This window comes from Mercenaria mercenaria, chromosome 8 (genome assembly GCF_021730395.1).
Source record: "Mercenaria mercenaria strain notata chromosome 8, MADL_Memer_1, whole genome shotgun sequence".
Lineage (NCBI taxonomy): Eukaryota > Metazoa > Mollusca > Bivalvia > Venerida > Veneridae > Mercenaria > Mercenaria mercenaria.
This window is the reverse complement of record NC_069368.1, coordinates 23155123-23176034: the sequence shown is the minus strand read 5'-3', so window position 1 is coordinate 23176034 and position 20912 is coordinate 23155123.

The window sequence follows — 20912 nt, the reverse complement described above, 5'->3', positions numbered from 1 at the left end:
GAAAATCGAAAAGCGTTTGTCACGCTTTTACTGCAGGCAAACTGTCTCGATTATAAATATCTATATTTTGAATTTATTATTCACTACTTCAGCTATAGCGCTATTGGTTACGACGACGGAAACATGTCTTTATTGCCGCAGCGGTCCGGGCTTCGATTCCCGACGCGGTTATCTTTTTTTCTTGATTTGGAACTTTTAAAATATTTTAGAAACAAAACTTCATATTCTAATGTTCATAATATGACAGAACTTCAATTTGAAAGAAAGATTATTTATTAGCCAAATCTGGAGGCGTGCTGCTTTAAGGTATTTTTGATTATGAATAAGAGTATATAACTATCTGAAACACAACCACATCGTTTCAACAATGATTATAACGTTCAGTTATATCTGAGAAAACCAAACTTGCTATGTTTGCAATATTGAGTTAATTTTCAAATGATATGTGAGATTGATTGCCATTGGAATGATCATTATGGAAATAAAAGAGTCACTGGGATGATTTTTATGGAAATAATAGAGTCACTGGAATGATTATTATTGAAATAATATTATTATGGAAATAATAGAGTTAATAGTCAGGTATATATTTGACTCAATAGAATGGCATAAACTAAGAAACTGGTATATTTATCACATCATTTCATTGTCAGTAAAGAGCGAATTTAAGCTAGCTTTTTTCATCGTGGATTCTTCTAAATTCTGATAAATGGTATTCAGAAACTTCACCAAGTTAATACCATCTTGCATCGTAATGTACGCTCTAAATATCGCATTCGTTAACGGAGAGCTATTTGCCATAAAAATTGGATTGAGAATATACTTTGTCTCGTTGCTGGCGACGTCAATTCCGGAAGACAGAAGAGCGATTTTCAGACTACACATACAGCTGTTAAGTTTCGTTTCAAAGTTATCTAGCATTTCCCAGGTTTCTTCTTCGCTTTTCTTTTCAGCGAGTGGGCCATCTTTTAGTATTTGTTTGATGTATAAACTATATTCAGACAGTAAACGGAAGTGGGATTTTAATGTTTCATTCGGCTGAAAGAAATAAATACATTGATTAAATTTAGAATTATAGCAGTAATACATTAAACATCGAAGAAAATATTTCATCATTTAAATTGTTCTTCCAAGACACTTCCTGTTGAAGGAATACTGTTTTAAACAAGGGTTATGTATATCCGACCTTAAATGTCAGAACAATACTGGTTTTATTCTTTAAATTCATCATTTATGAACATAACTACCGCAATTTTTGTTGCGACTAATTGACTGTCAAATTTGATATAACTTCCAATTACCCACACTAGAATAACCTTACCCTTTAAAGTTCGGTCGTCATAAGGTTAGGTTACACTGCAAGTTTTTGAATTTAAATAAGCTATTGCTGATTATTTTCATTCTTTACCTTGTTTATAGCTGCTTTAACTACTGCTTCTGTCACGGTTACATTCTCGTTTGTCCAGTTCATGGCATCCAACTGTTGTGACCAATTATCCGAAATTTGATAGCGTTCCCTCAGCTGAAAACATAAATGTAACAACAATGTTGTCAAATAAGAAAGAAACAATTAGGCAAATATTTTAAGAAGGAAATTCCAACTTTTTCGAAAAATACTTTTATTCCACTTTGTGTAACATGAAAAATCTTACTTCAGGATTTTTCTAAGATAAACGCATACCTGATATAAAACGATACTACTCAAACTTTAATAATTAATAATTATCTTAAATACAGTGATGTTTTAATTATTGCAATTTGCGTCTGGAATTTAATACTATCAAGGTTTAAGGTTTAAGTAAAACTTGCGGCTGAGAACAAGATAATGCTTTTAGTTACATTTGAAATGTACGTACAAAGTCCTTTAGCAATTCGGCATCGTGTTTCAATCCAGCTGTTCTCGTTTTTATGTCTGAAATGCTCTCAATAAATGGTCTTAATACTGCTGGCTCTTCTCCATTATTTGTAAAGCAAGGGTTGAATAACCCTTTCGTTGTTTCCCGGTTTTCCAGTTCTACATGGAAAGGCGAGACAAGACACACTGTTGACAGTAGTAGAAGTACCTGTCTTGAAATAACCCCTGAAATATGGAAGTACATAAAGTTTCATTGCTGAATACGTTAGACAAAATATTTGTTGCCTCATCACGAAACTATTGCATCAGCTTCTATTTTAGACAATGTTTCAGCTACTCTAACCTGTTATTGTTTTTTCTTTTACAGATCACGGTTGTTATTTTTTTACACATATGGTCGTAAAACATATCTAAGGTTTATTGACATTTTGAAAACAATCTGATAGATAAACGTGTAAAAGTTACATTACATTTGTACGTACTTATAACAGTTCCAGTCATTGTCACAGGCTAAGATTGTATACTGAATCTATAAAGCTAGTGTATAATGCAAATGTTTGAAAATACGTTTTCTTTCGATATATTGTGCTGCAATGATTAATTTCAATAAAGTAACTACCTAATATACTATAGAATCTGAAATTCCTTCGGATATTCTAAACTATCTTTATAACAAACTAAGGAAATTATGACGAAATTCAGTTTTAATTGCATTTTTCCGAAAGGGATAATGACACTTTGACAACCCTTATTGTATGATTACTAAGTACTTGAAATCCTTAAACATTTTGTTCTTAAGATTTATGACACTGTTTTGAGTTGTGTTTTGTAAAACGCACACGGTCACCGTTAAAAGGTTATGTTTTTCAAGGATTAACATGACCTTTCAGTATACATTTATCTCTTTCACTAAATGTGATTCATACTCCACCAAAATCTTTGTTAGAAAACTTTTTAAGGTAATATTGGTAGTAAATAACACTCACTACTACTCACTGCACCTTTTAGGTAGCAACCTTGTTGATAATGTTATCTGTATTTAAGACAGAAGTACAGTTCTTGTGCTATAAAAATTGTTGAAAAGAAGTTGAAGTAATTTAAATTGAATATGTGGACAAGAAAAGGATTATATTATTAACAGACATATACACATCTGTCACAACACCAGCTATAGTTATAAAGAGTAGATTAATTTCAGCATTTAAATATTCTATCCAAGAGCAAATTTATTTTGAATTTGTGGATAATAAAAGGGTGATAAAGACATTTGCACATTTGTCACAACAAAAGTATATGATTATAATAAGAATATTATTTTCAGCATTTTAATATAAATATTAACCAAGGTATACCACTGAATTTGTCTTGAATGCGTGGGTTATATAACGACTATAAAAGACAATTTGTCACAATAGCAGGTATATACCAGATATAAAATATCATGAGTGAATTAATTTTAATATTTGGTTCAAACGTGTGCTACTAAAAGTATAGTACAATTATATAATGAATATAAAAGACATTTTCACATTTGTCACAACACCAGATACGTGATACATATAAATGGAATTAATTTGTAGTATCTTAAAGGATTTGTTCTGTATTTTGAAATTTAAGTATACATACTTTATAAATAATTACCTTTCACACTCGCGATGTTCTAACAATGACTATAAATCGTGCAGATGTACCTGGTTGCATCACAGATGCAACGGTAGCCTAATAGATTCATTTGTTTTAGGATTCGCATATAATTATAACTATATAACTCTAAGTGTGAGGTTTTCCATGCAAATATAACCAATTTATTATAAATGTTTTCCTTGTAAACTTCTAGCATCTTTATTAGAACCTCTCTGCATTGCTTCGTCTTTTATCAAACGATCCGTCTTCACAAAGAGAAATATGTTTTGTGTTTGTTCAATATAAAAGCATTTCAAATATATTCAATGAATATGCGTACAGCCTAGACCGACCAAGTGCCCCCGCCCCACAAACACCACTGGAAAAAATCTCTCTGTCTTAAACGGCCGTGTTTCATCTCACCAAACGCAGTTTTCTATGATCTGCTTTGCCCCATTGTTGTGAAATTCACAATTCATGTCCTATAATTGTTTTTCCTCCTTACGTCAAAGAAGGAGAAATGATAGCGGTACGACACCATACTTAGGGATAGGGTATAGAATATATACTGACATTTTCTATCTGATCTAGTGCCACCGGTTTAATTCACAGAAATAAGGTAATATCTACATAAAGGCTGCAACCGACTTCAATCTCATTTCGAAATAATCACGAATCTACCATTATTCTCACATTTTGTCAGTATCTGAAGATAACTGTTTTATCAATTATAAGTAAGTGGCATTGTGAAGAAAAGCTGCTACCGAGTGGTAACATTTTAAGAAATGTAGAAAGACTTTATTCAGTGACATATAAATTGTTTATCAAGCTATAATTAATTGTATAACGTTTGTAATTGACGTATCTAAAATTAGTTCGCTCGTAATTGAATGAATTCCATACATTACCGGTGAAGGCGGAAATACTCAAGAAGCGGAGTTTATAATGAGATATTGTTTTGAACTGACTTTTAGTGAAAAACTTGTTATAGTTTCACTTCATGCTAGTATTAAAATTTCTATTTTGTATCTTATGTTATGTCCTAAGCAGGTTCATGGCGTAATTAAGCTGTGGAGGCATTACCATCGACCTAAATCTGTATGATCATTTAGACGCATAGAATAGATCATACCAGACACAGTTTGATTAAGTCCTTTCATGAAAGGTTGTTACACGTCCTTAAACATCAAGTCCCCCACAACCTGCTTTTTAAGTAAGCATGTAAAAGCATGTAAAAGTTCAAGCTACCCTCAGTAGCTTATCATAGGCCTCTGTGATCGAGTGGTTAAGGTCGCTTACTTCAAATCACTTACACTTCACCGATATGGGTTCGAGCCTCCCTCGGGGCGTTGAATTCTTCATGTGAGGAAGCCATCCAGCTCACTTATGGATGGTCATAGAAGGTCGGTGTTTCTACCAAGGTGCCCGTTCGTGATGGAATAACGCACGGAGGGGCACCTAGAATTTTCCTCCACCGTCAAAGCAGGAAGTCTCCATATGACCTATAACTGTCGGTGCCAACGACAACAAAAAGTCGGTGGCTTATCTTTACTCTCATATAAGTCTTAATACTACAACTAACTTTCATATCCAAATTATTAAAAGTATTACATTATTTGAGAAATAAATATTTCAATTAATGTCAATTTTATGCTTGTTAAAAATTGTTGAGGAATAACCGAAACGATACATTTCATCAGTTACATTTAGATTATTTTTGACTGCAAAATGTTTATGCAGGCTCTTGTCTCTCACTCACCAGATATTGATCGTTTTCAATTAATATGATCAGATTGTTCATTTATCAAGAAAACAACTACGAGTAATCAAAGTCTTCCAGGTACTACAAAATAGAAAAAGTGGAAGTTCAACAATTGCAAAATACATTTGATATATGAAGGTTTCGTGGAAGAAACAATACGTACTTTTCTTACGAACACTTAACAATTTAACTTAAAATTTTTCTGTTCCACTTAACAGTCGTTACAAATCTAATGTAAGATCAAACAAGTACTTTGTTTAAAATGGAACGTTTGATGGAAGTGTCAGAAGAGTTGAAGTCATATAATTTCTTTGTAAATCAGTGTTTTTATATATGACGTTATGTCAATATGATTATTTTATTAGTAGCTTTATCTTGGATGGCATCTATCAGGACCAATCACTTGATGTGCCCGAGCCCCGAACTTGTAACTTGTCTGCTTCAGTCCATAACTTTCAAATAATTGGTTTATTTTGAAAAGATATTCCATATTTGGTTGCAACTTATGTTGAATGAATTTTGATGAATAATTATATAATAATGAAACTTTTTCATATATTAAACTCCTAAGCTTTCAGAAAACGAGCTTAATCTGATCTTAAATGGATTTTAAAATAAATATTGATAAACACAAAAGACCACATTTTCAATGTATTTGTGTGTATGCATAGTATTTTTTCTCAAAACTGCATTTTAGTATTCTAACGATTACTAATTTCTAGTAGTTAGAGATACAGTTGAACATATTTTACAGTTTAAATGTGTAATTTGCCCTGACAGTGTAGCAGATTACAGTAGAAAATGACAAAACATGGCAAAAGTAGGCTACAGTTACGATAATTGATTGAAAATTATGTTGTGACAGCTATTTTTGCCAAAATTTGACGAGTTGTCACATGTTACTGAAATTGCCATAAAACCTTAGAAATTGTGTTTAGGTTGTTTGTACATTTCAAATGAAACTGGCACAGTCTTAAACGTTGATATTATAGGCATACATACACTTAATAGGAAAATGGTCAAAAACCGTAGTCGTATAATGACGGATTCACATAGTCTTCATTTTTGACTCTTTAGAGCTATTTTCCTTATCTTCTTTGCCGTATTTACTGAAATCAAATGATAGATCTATGCTTGACATGTAGGTAGCATTTTCATAATAAAATAATAACACTACAGAATGTGTCATGTTGACTTAGATCATACACTACCACTATAGTTTGGGATCTCATTGTTTAGCTAATTTTGCAGTTTGTGTGTTTGACTGAAAATAATTTTTCGCATCAAGCATGAACCCTGCTTTTCTTTTTCATTTTATTCAGTTTTGACAATATTCTGCAAGAAAATATAACTTACAGACATTTAAAATAGGTCTTGATGTGCGCTGCAGGCATTGAGAATATGTGAATGTTATAAACAATAAAAAAAAGAACAGCTATTAAGTGTGTCATAACCTTAAAAAACATTAATTGAATACATTTTACTAAAGTATGATTCGCAATAGCATAGAAATCTATGTCATAACAACACTTCCACATAGCATATGTAAATATCAGGATACGAGTTATATGACACAGGAAAATGCTTACGTCTTTAGTATCTTGAACAATGTAATGTGTCCAATCACTATGGTGACTGTGCTATGTTAAAACATAGATCTGGTGAGACCATATACAGTACCTTATAAATACTTTTTTCTTTGGCTACCTCGCCTAAATGATTCATGACTGTAATGATCTCAGGGATCAGGCGAATCACTCAATGTTTCAAACTAACAACCTTAAAGTAATGATAATCAGCTCAAACTCCTATAGGCTGGGAATACTGTGTTTAACTTTTTTGCTGAAGTTCCTGTCCGCCAATGTCTTTGAATCGACAACATACGAGTGTCCTTTCGCATAGATGTTCAGCCGGTGTTCTCTTATATGAACTCAGTATGACTGCCCTAAATCCTGGATGCTCAGCGCTTATATGCTATAAAATATAGCATTAAAATGACCCCAATGCCTTGGCTGTACTTCACCGATAACGTTGAACCTCGTTCTCTTACTGACTCGGACGATTAACAAAACAAACGTCTCTGTCTCAGATTTCCGATGCTCAACCTGTATTTTCTATCGTCTATCCAGTAAAGGTTTAATTTCTATGCGCTGGCCTTAACGCTCGAAACCTAGTTACAATACTGCAACTCTTCTTTAGTCGCAAACGTCTTTTGTATATAATTTATCTGCCCTGACAGTGTAGCTGCAACAGCTCTTTTTTCAAGGTACTGGGATAAATTATAAGTTGAATCATTGATGTGTGGAAACAGAATGACTTCATTGTAATTCATCCACTCATCTATACCTTAGCAGAGGTGTGCTTTGACTGGTGCTATTTATGGAACTTGTTTCTGATTGGCCGAAATTCGAACATACTTTACATTGAATACACGAATACAAGATCTAACAAATAGTTGGTTCTCTTTTACTATATGACTGTATATAACATAATGTGCGATGCTGAGATCCAGCTATGACTGACTGTTATTAACCCAAGTCGTCCATAAGGTTATAGTACATTGAATAGCTGTTCGTCTTTAACTATATAAAATTAACATATTTTCAATGGCTGCAGCACACATCAGGACCAATTTAGAATGTCTGTAACTTACAATTTATTGAAGAATGTTATCAGTGCTGAATAAAAATCAATAGAAAAGCGGGGGTTATGTTAGATGCAAGAAAAATATTTTCAGTCAAACACACAAATTGCAAAAATAGCTGTAAATGAGACCCCTGATTGTAGTGGTGGTGTATGATATAAGTTTCCATGGCAAATTCTGTCATGTTATTATTTCATTGTGAAAATGCTATGTACATGTCAAGCATAGATCTTTCATGGTTTTTCAGAAATATGATTGCAAAATAAAAGGAAAATAGCTCTACAGAGCAAAACAAAAAGGAAGAAAAAGGCTGAGGAGTATTTGTATCTACCATATTTTTCGTGTCATTTTCCTATTTAATGAAAAAGACAAGAACGGTCAGTGAACAGCACGCTCGACTATTCTCAGTGCTTGATAGTATAATATAAGTTATGAGTAAAACTTAAACATTACAATAAGCATATTCTTAGTCGAAAAGGGGCTTAGTCGAAACTGAGTCAAAATGCTTGATACAATTGCCTCCTCCGTTTTACAGAATAGGATCATGATTGTAAACAAGTAGGCAACATATCAACGCAATATCTCAATGGACTTTGAAAATATTTGGGATGGTACGCAAACTTTAACATTACAATAAGCATATTCTAAGTCGAAAAGGGGCCATAATTCAGTCAAAATGCTTGATAGAGTTGCCTCCTTGACTGGGGTAATGGTGGTAAACAAGTATGCAAAATATCAAAGCAATATCTCAATGGACTTTGAAAATATTTGGGATGGTACGCAAACGTTAACATTTGTGTGATGCTCACACTCACGTTCACGCGGAAGCCTGGGCGAGTAGGACAGCTCCCATATTCTTCGAATAGTCGAGCTAAAAAATAACTGAAAACAATTTTTAATGTAATTCTGCGAAAATTATCTTACTAAGAAAGAAAAATACCCATACTCGTATATTTTGTTAATAAATAATGTATTGCTGCTTTACGACAATTTCTACTGCCGAGTGTCTCTGTACTTCACTATTGCCCCGTATTCAATCTGCTGGCAGACTATTTTCCTTCGTAGGTAAACTGCATACTGTAACTAACAATAACCAGCTTATTATATGTAAAAGCAATGATATGAGACAATTTGACATACAGTCGATGACAATTCTGGTTTAAATTTCGTTTTTATGGTGGCCATATTGGATTTAGGACGCCATTTTGTTTTCTTCTAAATTTCTAATTAGTTTACATTTTGCACAATACAGTAATTTAATGTTGTGCCAAAGTTGGACCTCGTTAGATGCATAAATCTGTTGTTATGAGCCGATTCCAGAAATCCGCAGTTTCATTAATATTTTAAACATTTTAAATTATTGCTAAAAATAGAAAAGAATTATTGAACGACTTCTCATGAACCGCTTTACAGATCTTTATCAAACTTGGTTTGTAGCATCATAGTAAGATATTATTCCAGATTTGTTCAATTTAGGACATTTGGCACCTTTTACGGTCCATCAGAGCTAAAAATAGAAATAAAAGAATAAAAGACTTCTTATAAACTGCTTGATTAATCATTATGAAACTTGGTTGATAACAGCATTATAAGGTGTTCTCCCTGGGTCATTTAATGGGTGCACGTTGTTCAGATGGAGACACTTGGCCCCTTCAAAGGAATACTTCAGCAAAATATAGAAATACATGTATCTTTTAATGACTTTTTCCTCTTGATCTTCATTGCATTTTGCCCTAAGCATCCTTTTAAGGACAAAGAATTTTTTTTTGAATAAACAGGCAGGCCAGTGTACAAATATTGTTTTAATTCATTACACATACAATTGTACATTTATAAGAAATTTTATACTTCCTCTTAAACAGTAAGAAAATTTTCCTAATTCTACAGTAGACAATGGAATTAATAAAACAAACTCCAGGTAGGCAGTACCTATTTCAAACATATGGCTAATTAATTGCATCGGAGTGATCAGTCTGAAGAAGAATAATGAAAGTACCGTTTCCTAACAAGTTGGTTGAGCTGGAAAGAAAAGATTGTGGATAAAATATATCAAAAAAAAAATGGAGACAGATTTTAATATAGGCCTAGGTGACAAGCTATCTATTATTTCATGCAAGGCATACACTGTTTTTAACCTCTTGGCATGAAAAGTCATGCATAGTTTCTATAGTGGTCAGTACTTTAAAAAGAAAATTATGTAAAGATCAAACAAAGACATGCACTGCACACAGTGTGACATTCCTTTGTAAACAAACAGACGAAACTGTCGAGACCGTGTACGAAAAATGCGTAATCGATCGGAAAATGCCGATTGTCGTTACAAGTCCATAACCTTCATTTGTTTAAATCTAATTTATTCTCGTAACAATAAGCGACGACTCTCGTTTATTATTTCAAACAATGAAGTAAACGTCAAGACCTCTCTATACACTTTGTTAATTTAAAGTGATGATTATGATACGATTATTGACATTATTACATATTGCAAAGTTTCGAGAAAAAAGTGCATATGGCTTTTGTTTCAATTAATTCATATTTTGAATATCTTCTAAGGTTAAAAGGGAATATTTGCCTTTGTTACAAAACTACACTTCAGTCTCAACAGTACTACTTTAAATCAAGGATGGGCAAGTTTGATGAGCCAGATCTATAATTATTTCATTCAGACAGATTTTAAGTTCATCCAAATTCTTTTGAAACGTTGACGAATACAGAAACTAAGCGGAGTGTCTCTGCGATATTGAGTCAGGTGTACGATGCCATTCCAATATTAACTGGTTACATTTGATATGTATTCATTGACATAATGTACATTTTCTTTTTTTCAGTAGTTTTGTCTTTTTCTCCACGTTTCTTTGCTGAAGTATTCCAAACCAGTCAGTCATGACAGATGATTTTGAAAATCTGGACAGTGATTATAAACATTGAAGTGTAGTTAAAATGGTCATCGTTTATGGCAGTTGTGTTCTAGTCTTGACATACTTGGATAGTGTTAATATTTAGAAATACAGAGATGTCTTTGCTGCACTGTTGTGAAATTCACAATTCATATCTAAAAATACTTGTTCCTTTTCACATCAAAGAAGGAGAAGTGATAATTGGCCGACACCATACATATAGAGATAGGGTATGACATGAATACTGACATTTTCTATCTTATTTAGTGTCACTGGTTCAATCCACGGAAATGAGGTAATATCTATATGAAGGCCGCAACTGACTTCAATTTCACTTCGAAATATTCATGACTCTATCATCTTTCTCATATTTTGTCAAAATCTGACCTTTTCATCAAATATGAGTAAGGTACACTGTAAAGAAAAGCTGCTACCGAGTGGTAACATTTTAAAAATGTATAAAGGATTCATTAAATGACATTTATATTTTTCGTCAAGCTATAGGCAATTGTCACGTTTGTAACTGACGTATCTAAAAATAGTTCGCTCGCAATTGAATGAATTTCATTAATTACCGGCAAAGGCGGAAGTACTGAAGAAGGGGAGTTCATAATTAAATATTGTTTTGACCTGACTTTTAGGGAAAAGCTTCCTATAGTTTCACTTCATGCTGATTTCAAAATTTTGGTTTTGTATTTGATGTTATATCCTTAGCAAGTTCACTGCGTACTTAGGCTGTAGGGAATGAGACATTACCACCATCCTTGATATGTAAGAAAATCAAATAGACGCATAGCGTAGATCATACCAGACATAGTATGATAAAAGTCTTTTCAAGCTGCGCTTTATGTAAGCATGTAACGGATTTAACTGTCACGGTTCGCTGATTTTCTGCTTACTTAGAAGAGTTTAAACTACGATCGATAGCTTATTAGGGGCCTCCTTGACCGAGTGGCTAAGGGCGCTGACTTCATGTTACTTGCCCTTCACCGATGTGGGATGGAGCCTCTCTCGGTGGTTTTTATAACATTGTAAATCTACATGCATGCTCTTGCCTCTCACCAGATATTGATCAGTTTCAATTAACATGATTGTTAACGATTAATTACAGGCCATCTAGTTACCACTAAAAAGAAAAAGTGGAAGTTCTTCTATCGCAAAATATATTTGATTGATGAAGGTTTCGTGGAAGAAACAGTACATTACGTTTTGTTGTGGTGTTTAGTTTCTTTTCGTGCAGATAGTGTAATTGTAAAACTTTAAATTTATATTCGTACCTAGACTTGGGTTTACTGTTTACCATAGATACCGCAGTATAAAAGATGCAATCTTACATTTCCGTCAATATAAATTAACATTTTTCTATTCCACTCGTTACCAATCTAAAAAAGGAAATAATGCAAAAGTGAATTAGACACTAAGGTTAAAGAGTGTCATACTTGAGTTACAACAGTTGCAACATTCATTCATTGTTAGTTTTACTTTAAACCTGTTTGTCAGTCAAAATTATATCGAAAGGACTTGGTTGTCTAACGTCTGTTACGCGATGAAACTTCTATAAGCTATTTCGTTAATATTATTCATAAATACTTACTTTTAAATTACAGGCAGATGATAAAGTCGCAATTTATTGTAAAGGAACAAAACCAGCTCGAACAAAAACAAATGCAAAAAGTCAAGAAAGTGCGCTTTTGAGATATGTTTTGCTTATTTTAATTACTGAATTTGAAATAAGAACAGACAAAAATACATCATAGACAACGCGTATATTGAAGTTAAGGTAACCCTAAGAAACATCCTTTGACTCAGCGTTCACTCGGCTCTCCTGGTTGAAAATATAGAATGAGTGATCGGCAAATAATACGAAAGCTATAATATATTTTGAAATGCACTCGTCACAACCAAACAAAATAAGGCTATTGAAAGTCGGTTGTGAATGTAAGCTCAACCATGTACTTTGATTAAAATTGAACGTTTTATGGAAGTGTCCAAAGTGTCCAAAAATCAAACTACTGTTATATTGGCCACTCTGTTCTATCGAACATCGAACAGATTCTCCAAGGTTTATGGAAGTTATAATAGAAACGGTTTTTAAATTACTGTGCCAGGTCTTGAATATTAGTAAATGGAAGTAGTCCGGAAGCATGCAAAATTTACAGGAATACGGAATTTGTTTTCTGCTTGTTCGTATTAACCTAATTAAGTATACAAATTTATACAGGCATATAATATTTAACTTGTCTGCTTAAGTCTATAACAAATAATTCGCTGAATTTCAGCAGATGTTCTTCATCTTGCTGCACCATATGTTGAATGAATTTTGATTAAATAGTATATATAATAATATTGAGACGTTTTTCATATAGTAAACTCCTAAGTTTTCAGAGAAGGAGTTTAATCTGATATTAAATGGATTTTTAAAAACAAAATCACATTATTCCGAGTTAACTACACAAAAAAAAAAAAACAAGGAAGAATATCCAACAGGGAAAGCCACGTTCAAAAAACGCAGCCTCCCCAAAGACACACACGAACAACTCCTGCACACCATACACAAACATGAACACAAAGGACAAAACAAACAAATACAGGAACACAGTGGGACACCGCCTTGGAACGGTCAGTGGCAAAACCACCACCGGGGAGCTTAAACCGGTATATGGTGCACCTAACCTCACTCTTACCAAACGCACTTTCCTAGTTATTTTAATAGTTTTGTTAAAAGTTACAGTAAAATACTATAATATATTATATTCAATGTTATGAGTCAAATGATGAAAGATTAGACGCACAAAGTGTAAGATATGGTCTTTAAATATACTTACTAAGTTAAATCATTGTTGATTCGTATTGAAAAGAATTATATTTCGCGCAAAATGATCCTGTAAGGTGTTCTCCTACAAAATTGTACATCCATCTACTTTCTATGAGCAAAATCCTAAAGTTTATCAAATATACTCGCCAGTTCCGGGAATCACTGTCGTAATAGATACAATATGTTCAATTATTTTATGTTAAGAAAAAAAATGTCTACAATAACTGAGGTCTGTATTTCCAACCGATGATAAGTTACACAGAGCCTCGTTCATTCATTTTATCATAGATTAAAGAAGCTCAGAGAAAAGAAGGTAATTCGAAAGCATCTATTTTGAACTATATGAAATCTGTGAAACAGTATTAAGCAATATTGATATATTTGCGGGATCGGCAAAATGTGTTCGAGTTATCGGCAGTTCGAGCCATCAAGGCTTTAGGTTAATACACTTGGTTACTCGACAACTGGAATAAGTATCATTCAACAATAACAAATTCTTTATTTTTACAAGTATATTTGTATACAACACGTATGCAATACTCTATACACAATCTATATTAGCACGTCAATCATAAATGCTTGATGAAACCAAAAACATTTTTTTGAATTTCATTACGCTGTGCCATGGCTGCTCATGCATGTTTTAAAACCGCCGACAGTTGTTTGTTTACCTGCTAAAAGTTAACAAATAATACATAATATACTTTCATTATTACGAAGTTGTTTTCAAAGTGTAATATTTTACCAGACAACAATTATCTTTCAAGAAAAGAAAAACAACAACAACTCACACAGCTGCAATGAGCGAAGATCAAATCTTTAATGCAAAAAGCAGGGTATATGATTAATTAAATATACGGACCGGTAAACACTTGTACTATATTGATACATATATTTGATACGCCTCTTGTCAACTCGAGGGAAAAATGTGAAATGCACTGCAAAACATTTGTCGGGACCGTTTGTAAAGAATTATCTGTGTTCGGATTTTCCGAGGGCGAACAATGTACATTACATAGAGATTAGGAAGTGCTTGACGATGAGTTCGAGCTAAAGATTGCATTTGAAATATCCGAGTTTGAGCAAATGAAGTGTTTAACTGTATGAATATGCATATTATTTATTATTAATCATAAAGTGTTACGGATCTTCTTACCTCTTTAAAAAAATAACTATCTCTGATTTTGTGATTTTTACGACTTTCAATGTTTTCCAGTTTGTCTTAGAGACCTAAGTTTTTTATCAATATGTGAATAGATAATGAATGTTTCAATACAGTCTATCTTTATTATTGAAACGAATGTGAAACCATAACAACTGCGTTGATTTCATACAAATAAGTTATTATTTACACGCAAAATTTGATTTGTCTTTCCAGTAATCTCATGCGTTATGAAAAGATGTTGAAAAATATTTATGAAAATGGTAACTCAAAAAGATTAGAAACTAAAACCTATGAAAACACTTAATGACACTCAACGGATTCGGACACTTTTCTATTCATTAAGCTTGCTGGGAAAGAATAACTTCCTGTGGTATATCCGAGTCATGATTTGCGAAATGATAAAATACTTAAAATAAATGGATTTTGTATTAACTTGCATGAAAAAAAAACGGTGAAAGTAAGGGCAACTCAAATCTACTCAGAATAGCATTTCCCGTCGTCTTAATTACTTTCCAGGCGAGATGTAAGCAGAAGAACTGGTTTCATATTGCTTGACTACAGCAAGTGGTTAAAGGAATGTAGAGATTGACTAACACTTAAACTCTTAATGTCACTTGCTGCACCAACGGCTTACAATAACACGAAAGCGTTGTTATTCTGTCATTACGTATTTTTTAATTAAATGGATTAGATTATTTTTATACATAACATCGAAAAATTTGAATATCAAATCAGTATTGTTGATTACTTGTTCCTGTTTTGCTTTAGTTATATTCTATATTAAGGTTCTGTCAGTGAAAAACAATGGTTGAATTGTATGTTCTTATACTTAATTTTTCAAAAACATCATCAATCTCTAGCTGTCGTATGGTTGCTGACAGTGTTGTTATGTTTTCTAGTCATCTTGGATGGATCATGGAAATCATTCAATTTATCCGTATAAAAAGATTTATCATATGAATTATACAAAATTTAATAGCTGGAAGATGATAAACGAAAGAAATGATTCAAACGCCTTTTCTAAGCTTATATAAATCGGGGGTTGAACTGAAAAACTGTCCTAACTGATACCAAATAAAGACGAAGTTATGGCAAATTTTCTGAAAACCATATTAAACAATATCTTTGCTGGTAATGAAATTACATTTATTTAACATGGCAGTTCCCTCACATTACAAGTACGAAATTGAACAAAGATACACAAAGATACACATATGCATAACGAGGAAACCTACCAAGATTTGAGAATAGGAGGGCATTACACTGTGGAGTAATACACACACGAAGTATACAACATTTGATAAAATAACTTGATTTGCTTGTTGTTAGATTATTTGTTTATAAATCCACATCAAAATTATGTTATGAATGGCTGTCTGATTAGCGTGGAGTTGGAAACATCGTATGGAATGCAGTTCAACAGTTAGTGGGCACATCCTGCGTGGTACGAATAGAAATAATACATAAATCCCTTATATTTTATTAGGGAATAAAATGCTGGCAGATGTTTGGGTAAGAATAATAAAATAATGATAAATCAGCTTTCAAAGATAATATGTAGGAGTATGTCTCAAAAACATACTCAATGAAATAATTTGTCTCATTATATTGCCCAAAAGTAGACTGTATAATGTATATACCTGCAGAAAAAATAATGTTCATTATATAACTGCCGACCCGATATCGAAAATAAATCAAAGAGCATATTTAGAGCAAACACAAAAGCAAACAATTATTGAACATTTTCTGTATTTCACAACAATACAGTACACAAGTTGTAAAGGTAAAGTCGGTTGTACTGTACATAGTCATTCGTTGTAATATGAAACCTTGAGGTTATACTTCATAATCAGAAACATAAACCTAACTAAAACAATTGTCTAAAATTTTGAAGTAAAATAAAATATTTTTTATGCCAATAAATGCATTGATATTTTGTTTCTTTAAGCAAATATACATGAAGACTTAAAACAAAATTTATTAGAGTAATTTGTTATTTTCCAATTTTCATTTGAATTGAGTGAGTCAATCAATCTTATCTGTCGCTTATATTTCTGTTAACAAATACACGCCGTGTACTTTGATAAAGATTCTTAGCATGTTGTGCGTGTGATTAGACGTAACTTGACTATGTTACAAAAGTATTATGATACTTGTAGTTTGAAAAGCTTGTGAGCGTACGTTAGGAAACATACCATAGTATAATAATACGAAATAATTATTCAAGAAAACGTATAAATTGCGAACAGACAAAGAAGCATATAATATAAACTATGTTTTGTATAAATTGATATATCACATTTAATCTTTTTGATAATGAATGAAAATATAAAAAATATCTGAAAGACCACTATGAACGTTTTTAAAGACCAACATGAATATAACATTAAAGGGAAAGGCAATGTTGTTCTTGTGTTAATTTCGTCAGCTGAGATTTCTTAAAACATATAAAGAAGTGAAAGAATTTTCAAAATCGGACTGAAAATGAGAAAGTTATGAGCATTTAAATATTTTGTCAAATTGGCAGCCATTTTGTTTCTGTGGCAACAAAAAACAAAATGGCGGATTTATTAATTTTTTAGATACACATTTCAACTGTATTTATTTATTTCAGTAAAATGATTTCTCTACTTTTCCAGCTATAATGAAAGAAATTATCATGTTTTACACCTTACACTCAAGTACATACGAAACTTAATTTATATAAAAGGTTATTTGCTAAATAAAGAATTCAGCAGTGTATAAATGACGTCATAAACACACTAAAATGGCTGCCTTCATGATCAGCCATTTTCTTAAATTTCAAACTGCCTTATCTTTTTTAATAGTGGTCCGATTTTAAAAATCCTTTCAGCGTTACAAAAGGCGGCCCGAAGATGGCTTTCATATAAAGCTAACTATTGTCAGGCTTTCCTTACCCTTTAAGTAATATCGGAGTAAACATTATGTTCCATACATTCAAAATCGATTATTATGGTAAAACTTGATCTATAATGTTAAATACACCCACATATTTGATTTCATAAGGCATCTTAAGTATACGTTTTGAGTTAAGTTGAAGATTCTACTTAAGTTTGTGGTGATTTCAGCTTAAGTCTTAGTTAAAAACTTAAGTCCTATTCATAAAACATCTTAAACTTAAGATACGTAAGAAATGACTTAAGAAGGGTCAATTTTTTGCTTAAAGTTAACTCACCTAGCACCTTGTCTTATCTTTTGAGAAATTTCTTAAATCAGAAAACAAGATGGCGTCGGGAGTACGATTCAATTGAAGTTTTTCAGATAAAAGCACTTTAAACATATTTGTGCTTGTTGTTTCTGTCTGAAATTAATGGGTTTTTTTATGTTTCGTCCACAATAAAAGCTATTTATACAGTGAACCAAGGGAAATAACTTATTCTTAAATGTCAAAGTTGACAGTTTCTGAAAATTTCTTTGTTTTATTTGGGAAAACTATCATTTGTAGAATAGAAAATAAGGATAGAAATTTAAAGTATATTGTGTTCGTGTACAATTTATTTCGCTTTATGCCTATCGGTATTTGAAGTGAATGTTATTTGTTTTCGCGATATGAGGGGTGAAAAATTCAGCCTTCTCAGCTTCAGGCACAATTCTAAATTGTAATAAATGTTTATCTAAAAAAATATTGGTGACGTACCGATTATGTAAAAATAAACCGAAGTTTTCAGTTGCTTTATCTTGGCAATTGGCCCTTCTGTCGGATCAAATATATTCAAATTGAAACAGGAAGTAGACTCTACATGAACAGGTGAAGGATTTTCTACCGTGACTTGCAAGGCTTTGGACAATCAAAAGTAAGTTTATTTCTATTTTTGTTTCTTACACCTAAACAATAAATATATCAATATGGAGTTGCCCTAACAACACACTTGTCAGCTTTGCAGCATATGCTGTTTCAACAGCACCAACTGGTTACACATTTGTTTATAGAAGTGGCTAGGTGTCTGGTATACGAACGTAAACCTATATTTACGTTCGATAAACTAGGTTTTTCAAACAAAACTATGATTTTCGGTCATAAACATAGGTTCACGTTCGTGAACTATTGTTCACACTCGTGAACCTAGGTGTAAATGGTTCATGGTCGATACATTAAGATAATAAAGTCAGCTATGCATTTCGGGCTTGAACATGGGTTAACGGCCGTGAACCTGTTTACGGACGTGAACCTATGATTATGACAGTGAACCATAGTTTAGGGATGTGAACCTATGTTTACGACAGTGACCTTCGGTATACGAGCGTGAACCTAGGTTTACGTTCGATAAACTGGGTTTCTCGAACAAAACTATGATCTTCGGTCGTAAACATAGGTTCCCGATCGTAAACTATGGTTCACGCTCGTGGACCCAAGTTCACGCCCATAAACATAGGTTCTTGCTCAATCGAAAAACCTAGTTTATTGAATGTAAAAATGGGTTTAAGAGCGTATATTGCAAGCCAATAATTATGTGAACCCCGGTTCACGGTCGAAAACAAGATACCTAGCGTAAACCATAGTTTACGCTCGTGAACCCAGGTTTACGTTTGATAAACTAGATTTCACGTGCTTGAACCATGATTTACAAACGTGAACCTATGTTAACGACCGTAAACTTGGGTTTATGACCATGAACATGGGTTTACGACAGAAAATATAGGATCACGCTCGTGAACATAGGATAACGAACGAAATTCATAGTTTAAACGAAAAACCTAGTTTATCGATTGTAAACCTGGGTTTACGTTCGTAAACTATGGTTCATGCTCGTAAACTATGGTTCACGCTCGTAAACCCGAGTTCACGCTCGTAAACATAGGTTCTCACTCATAAACATAGGTTCATGTCCGTAAACTATGGTTCATGGCAACTCAGTTATTCACTCATTAAGTTCTTAATCGAAAATCTAAGATTATCAAATATTAACCTATATTTACGAGCGGAAACACAGGATAATGGTTGTAAACCATAATTTATCTTCTTGAACCCATATTTACGTTCGATACACTAGGTTCTTCGACTGAACAATAAATTTTGGTCGTTATCCTAAGTTTACAAGCATGAACCTAGGTTTACAGGCGCGAACCTGGGTTCACGAGCGTGAACCATAGTTTACAAACGTGAACCTAGGTTTACGACCGAAAATCAAGGTTTTGTTCGAGAAGTCTAGTTTCACGCTCATAAAAATAGGTTCACGCCCGTAAACTTACGTTCACGCACGTAAATATAGGTTCATGTCCGTAAACTATGGTTTACGGCCGTAAACCTAGGTTCACACTCGTAAAGCTATGTTCACCCTCGTAAACATAGGTTCACGACCTTAAACATAGGTTTACAACTGCAGTTGAAAGTTGATTTGATAATCCTAGTATATCAATCGTAAACCATGGTTTACGCTCGATAAATTAGGTTTCTTGATTGAACTATGAATATCGGTAGTTATCCCATGTTTACCACCGTAAACTTAGGTTTACGAATGTGAACCTACGTTTACGAGCGTGAACTATGGTTTACAACGTTATCCTATGTTTTCGCTCGAAAAAATAAGCTAGTATTCGAAAAACCTGGTTTTACGTTTGATACGTTCACGCTCGTATACCCAAGTTATCGTTCGTAAACATAGGTTCACGTTCGAAAATATAGTTTCACGTCCGTAAATTATGGTTCACGGTCGAAAACATAGGTTCACGTCCGTAAACATAGGTTCATGGCCATAAACCCATGTTCACTCCCGAAATTCATTGTTAATTCTGTAATCGTAATATATCAACCGTAAGCCATGGTTTACGTTTAATAAACTAGGTTTCTCGATTGAACTATGAGTTTCGGTCGTTATCCTATGTTTACGATCGTTATCCTATGTTTACGCTCGTAAAACCCAGTTCACGTTCGTAAACCATAGTTTACGAATGTGAACCTATGTTTACGACCGTGAACTTGGGTTTACAATCGTGAACCTACATTTATGAGCGTGAACTGTGGTTCAAGGCGTTATCCTATGTTTTCACTCGAAAATATAGGTTAGTATTCGAAAAACCTGGTTTATCGATCTTTAATCGTATTTTTGTCGACCGTAACCTTGGCATGTAATTGTTGGACAATTTGCGTGCCATAGGCATGAACCTTGGATCATAAGCATGAACCATAGTT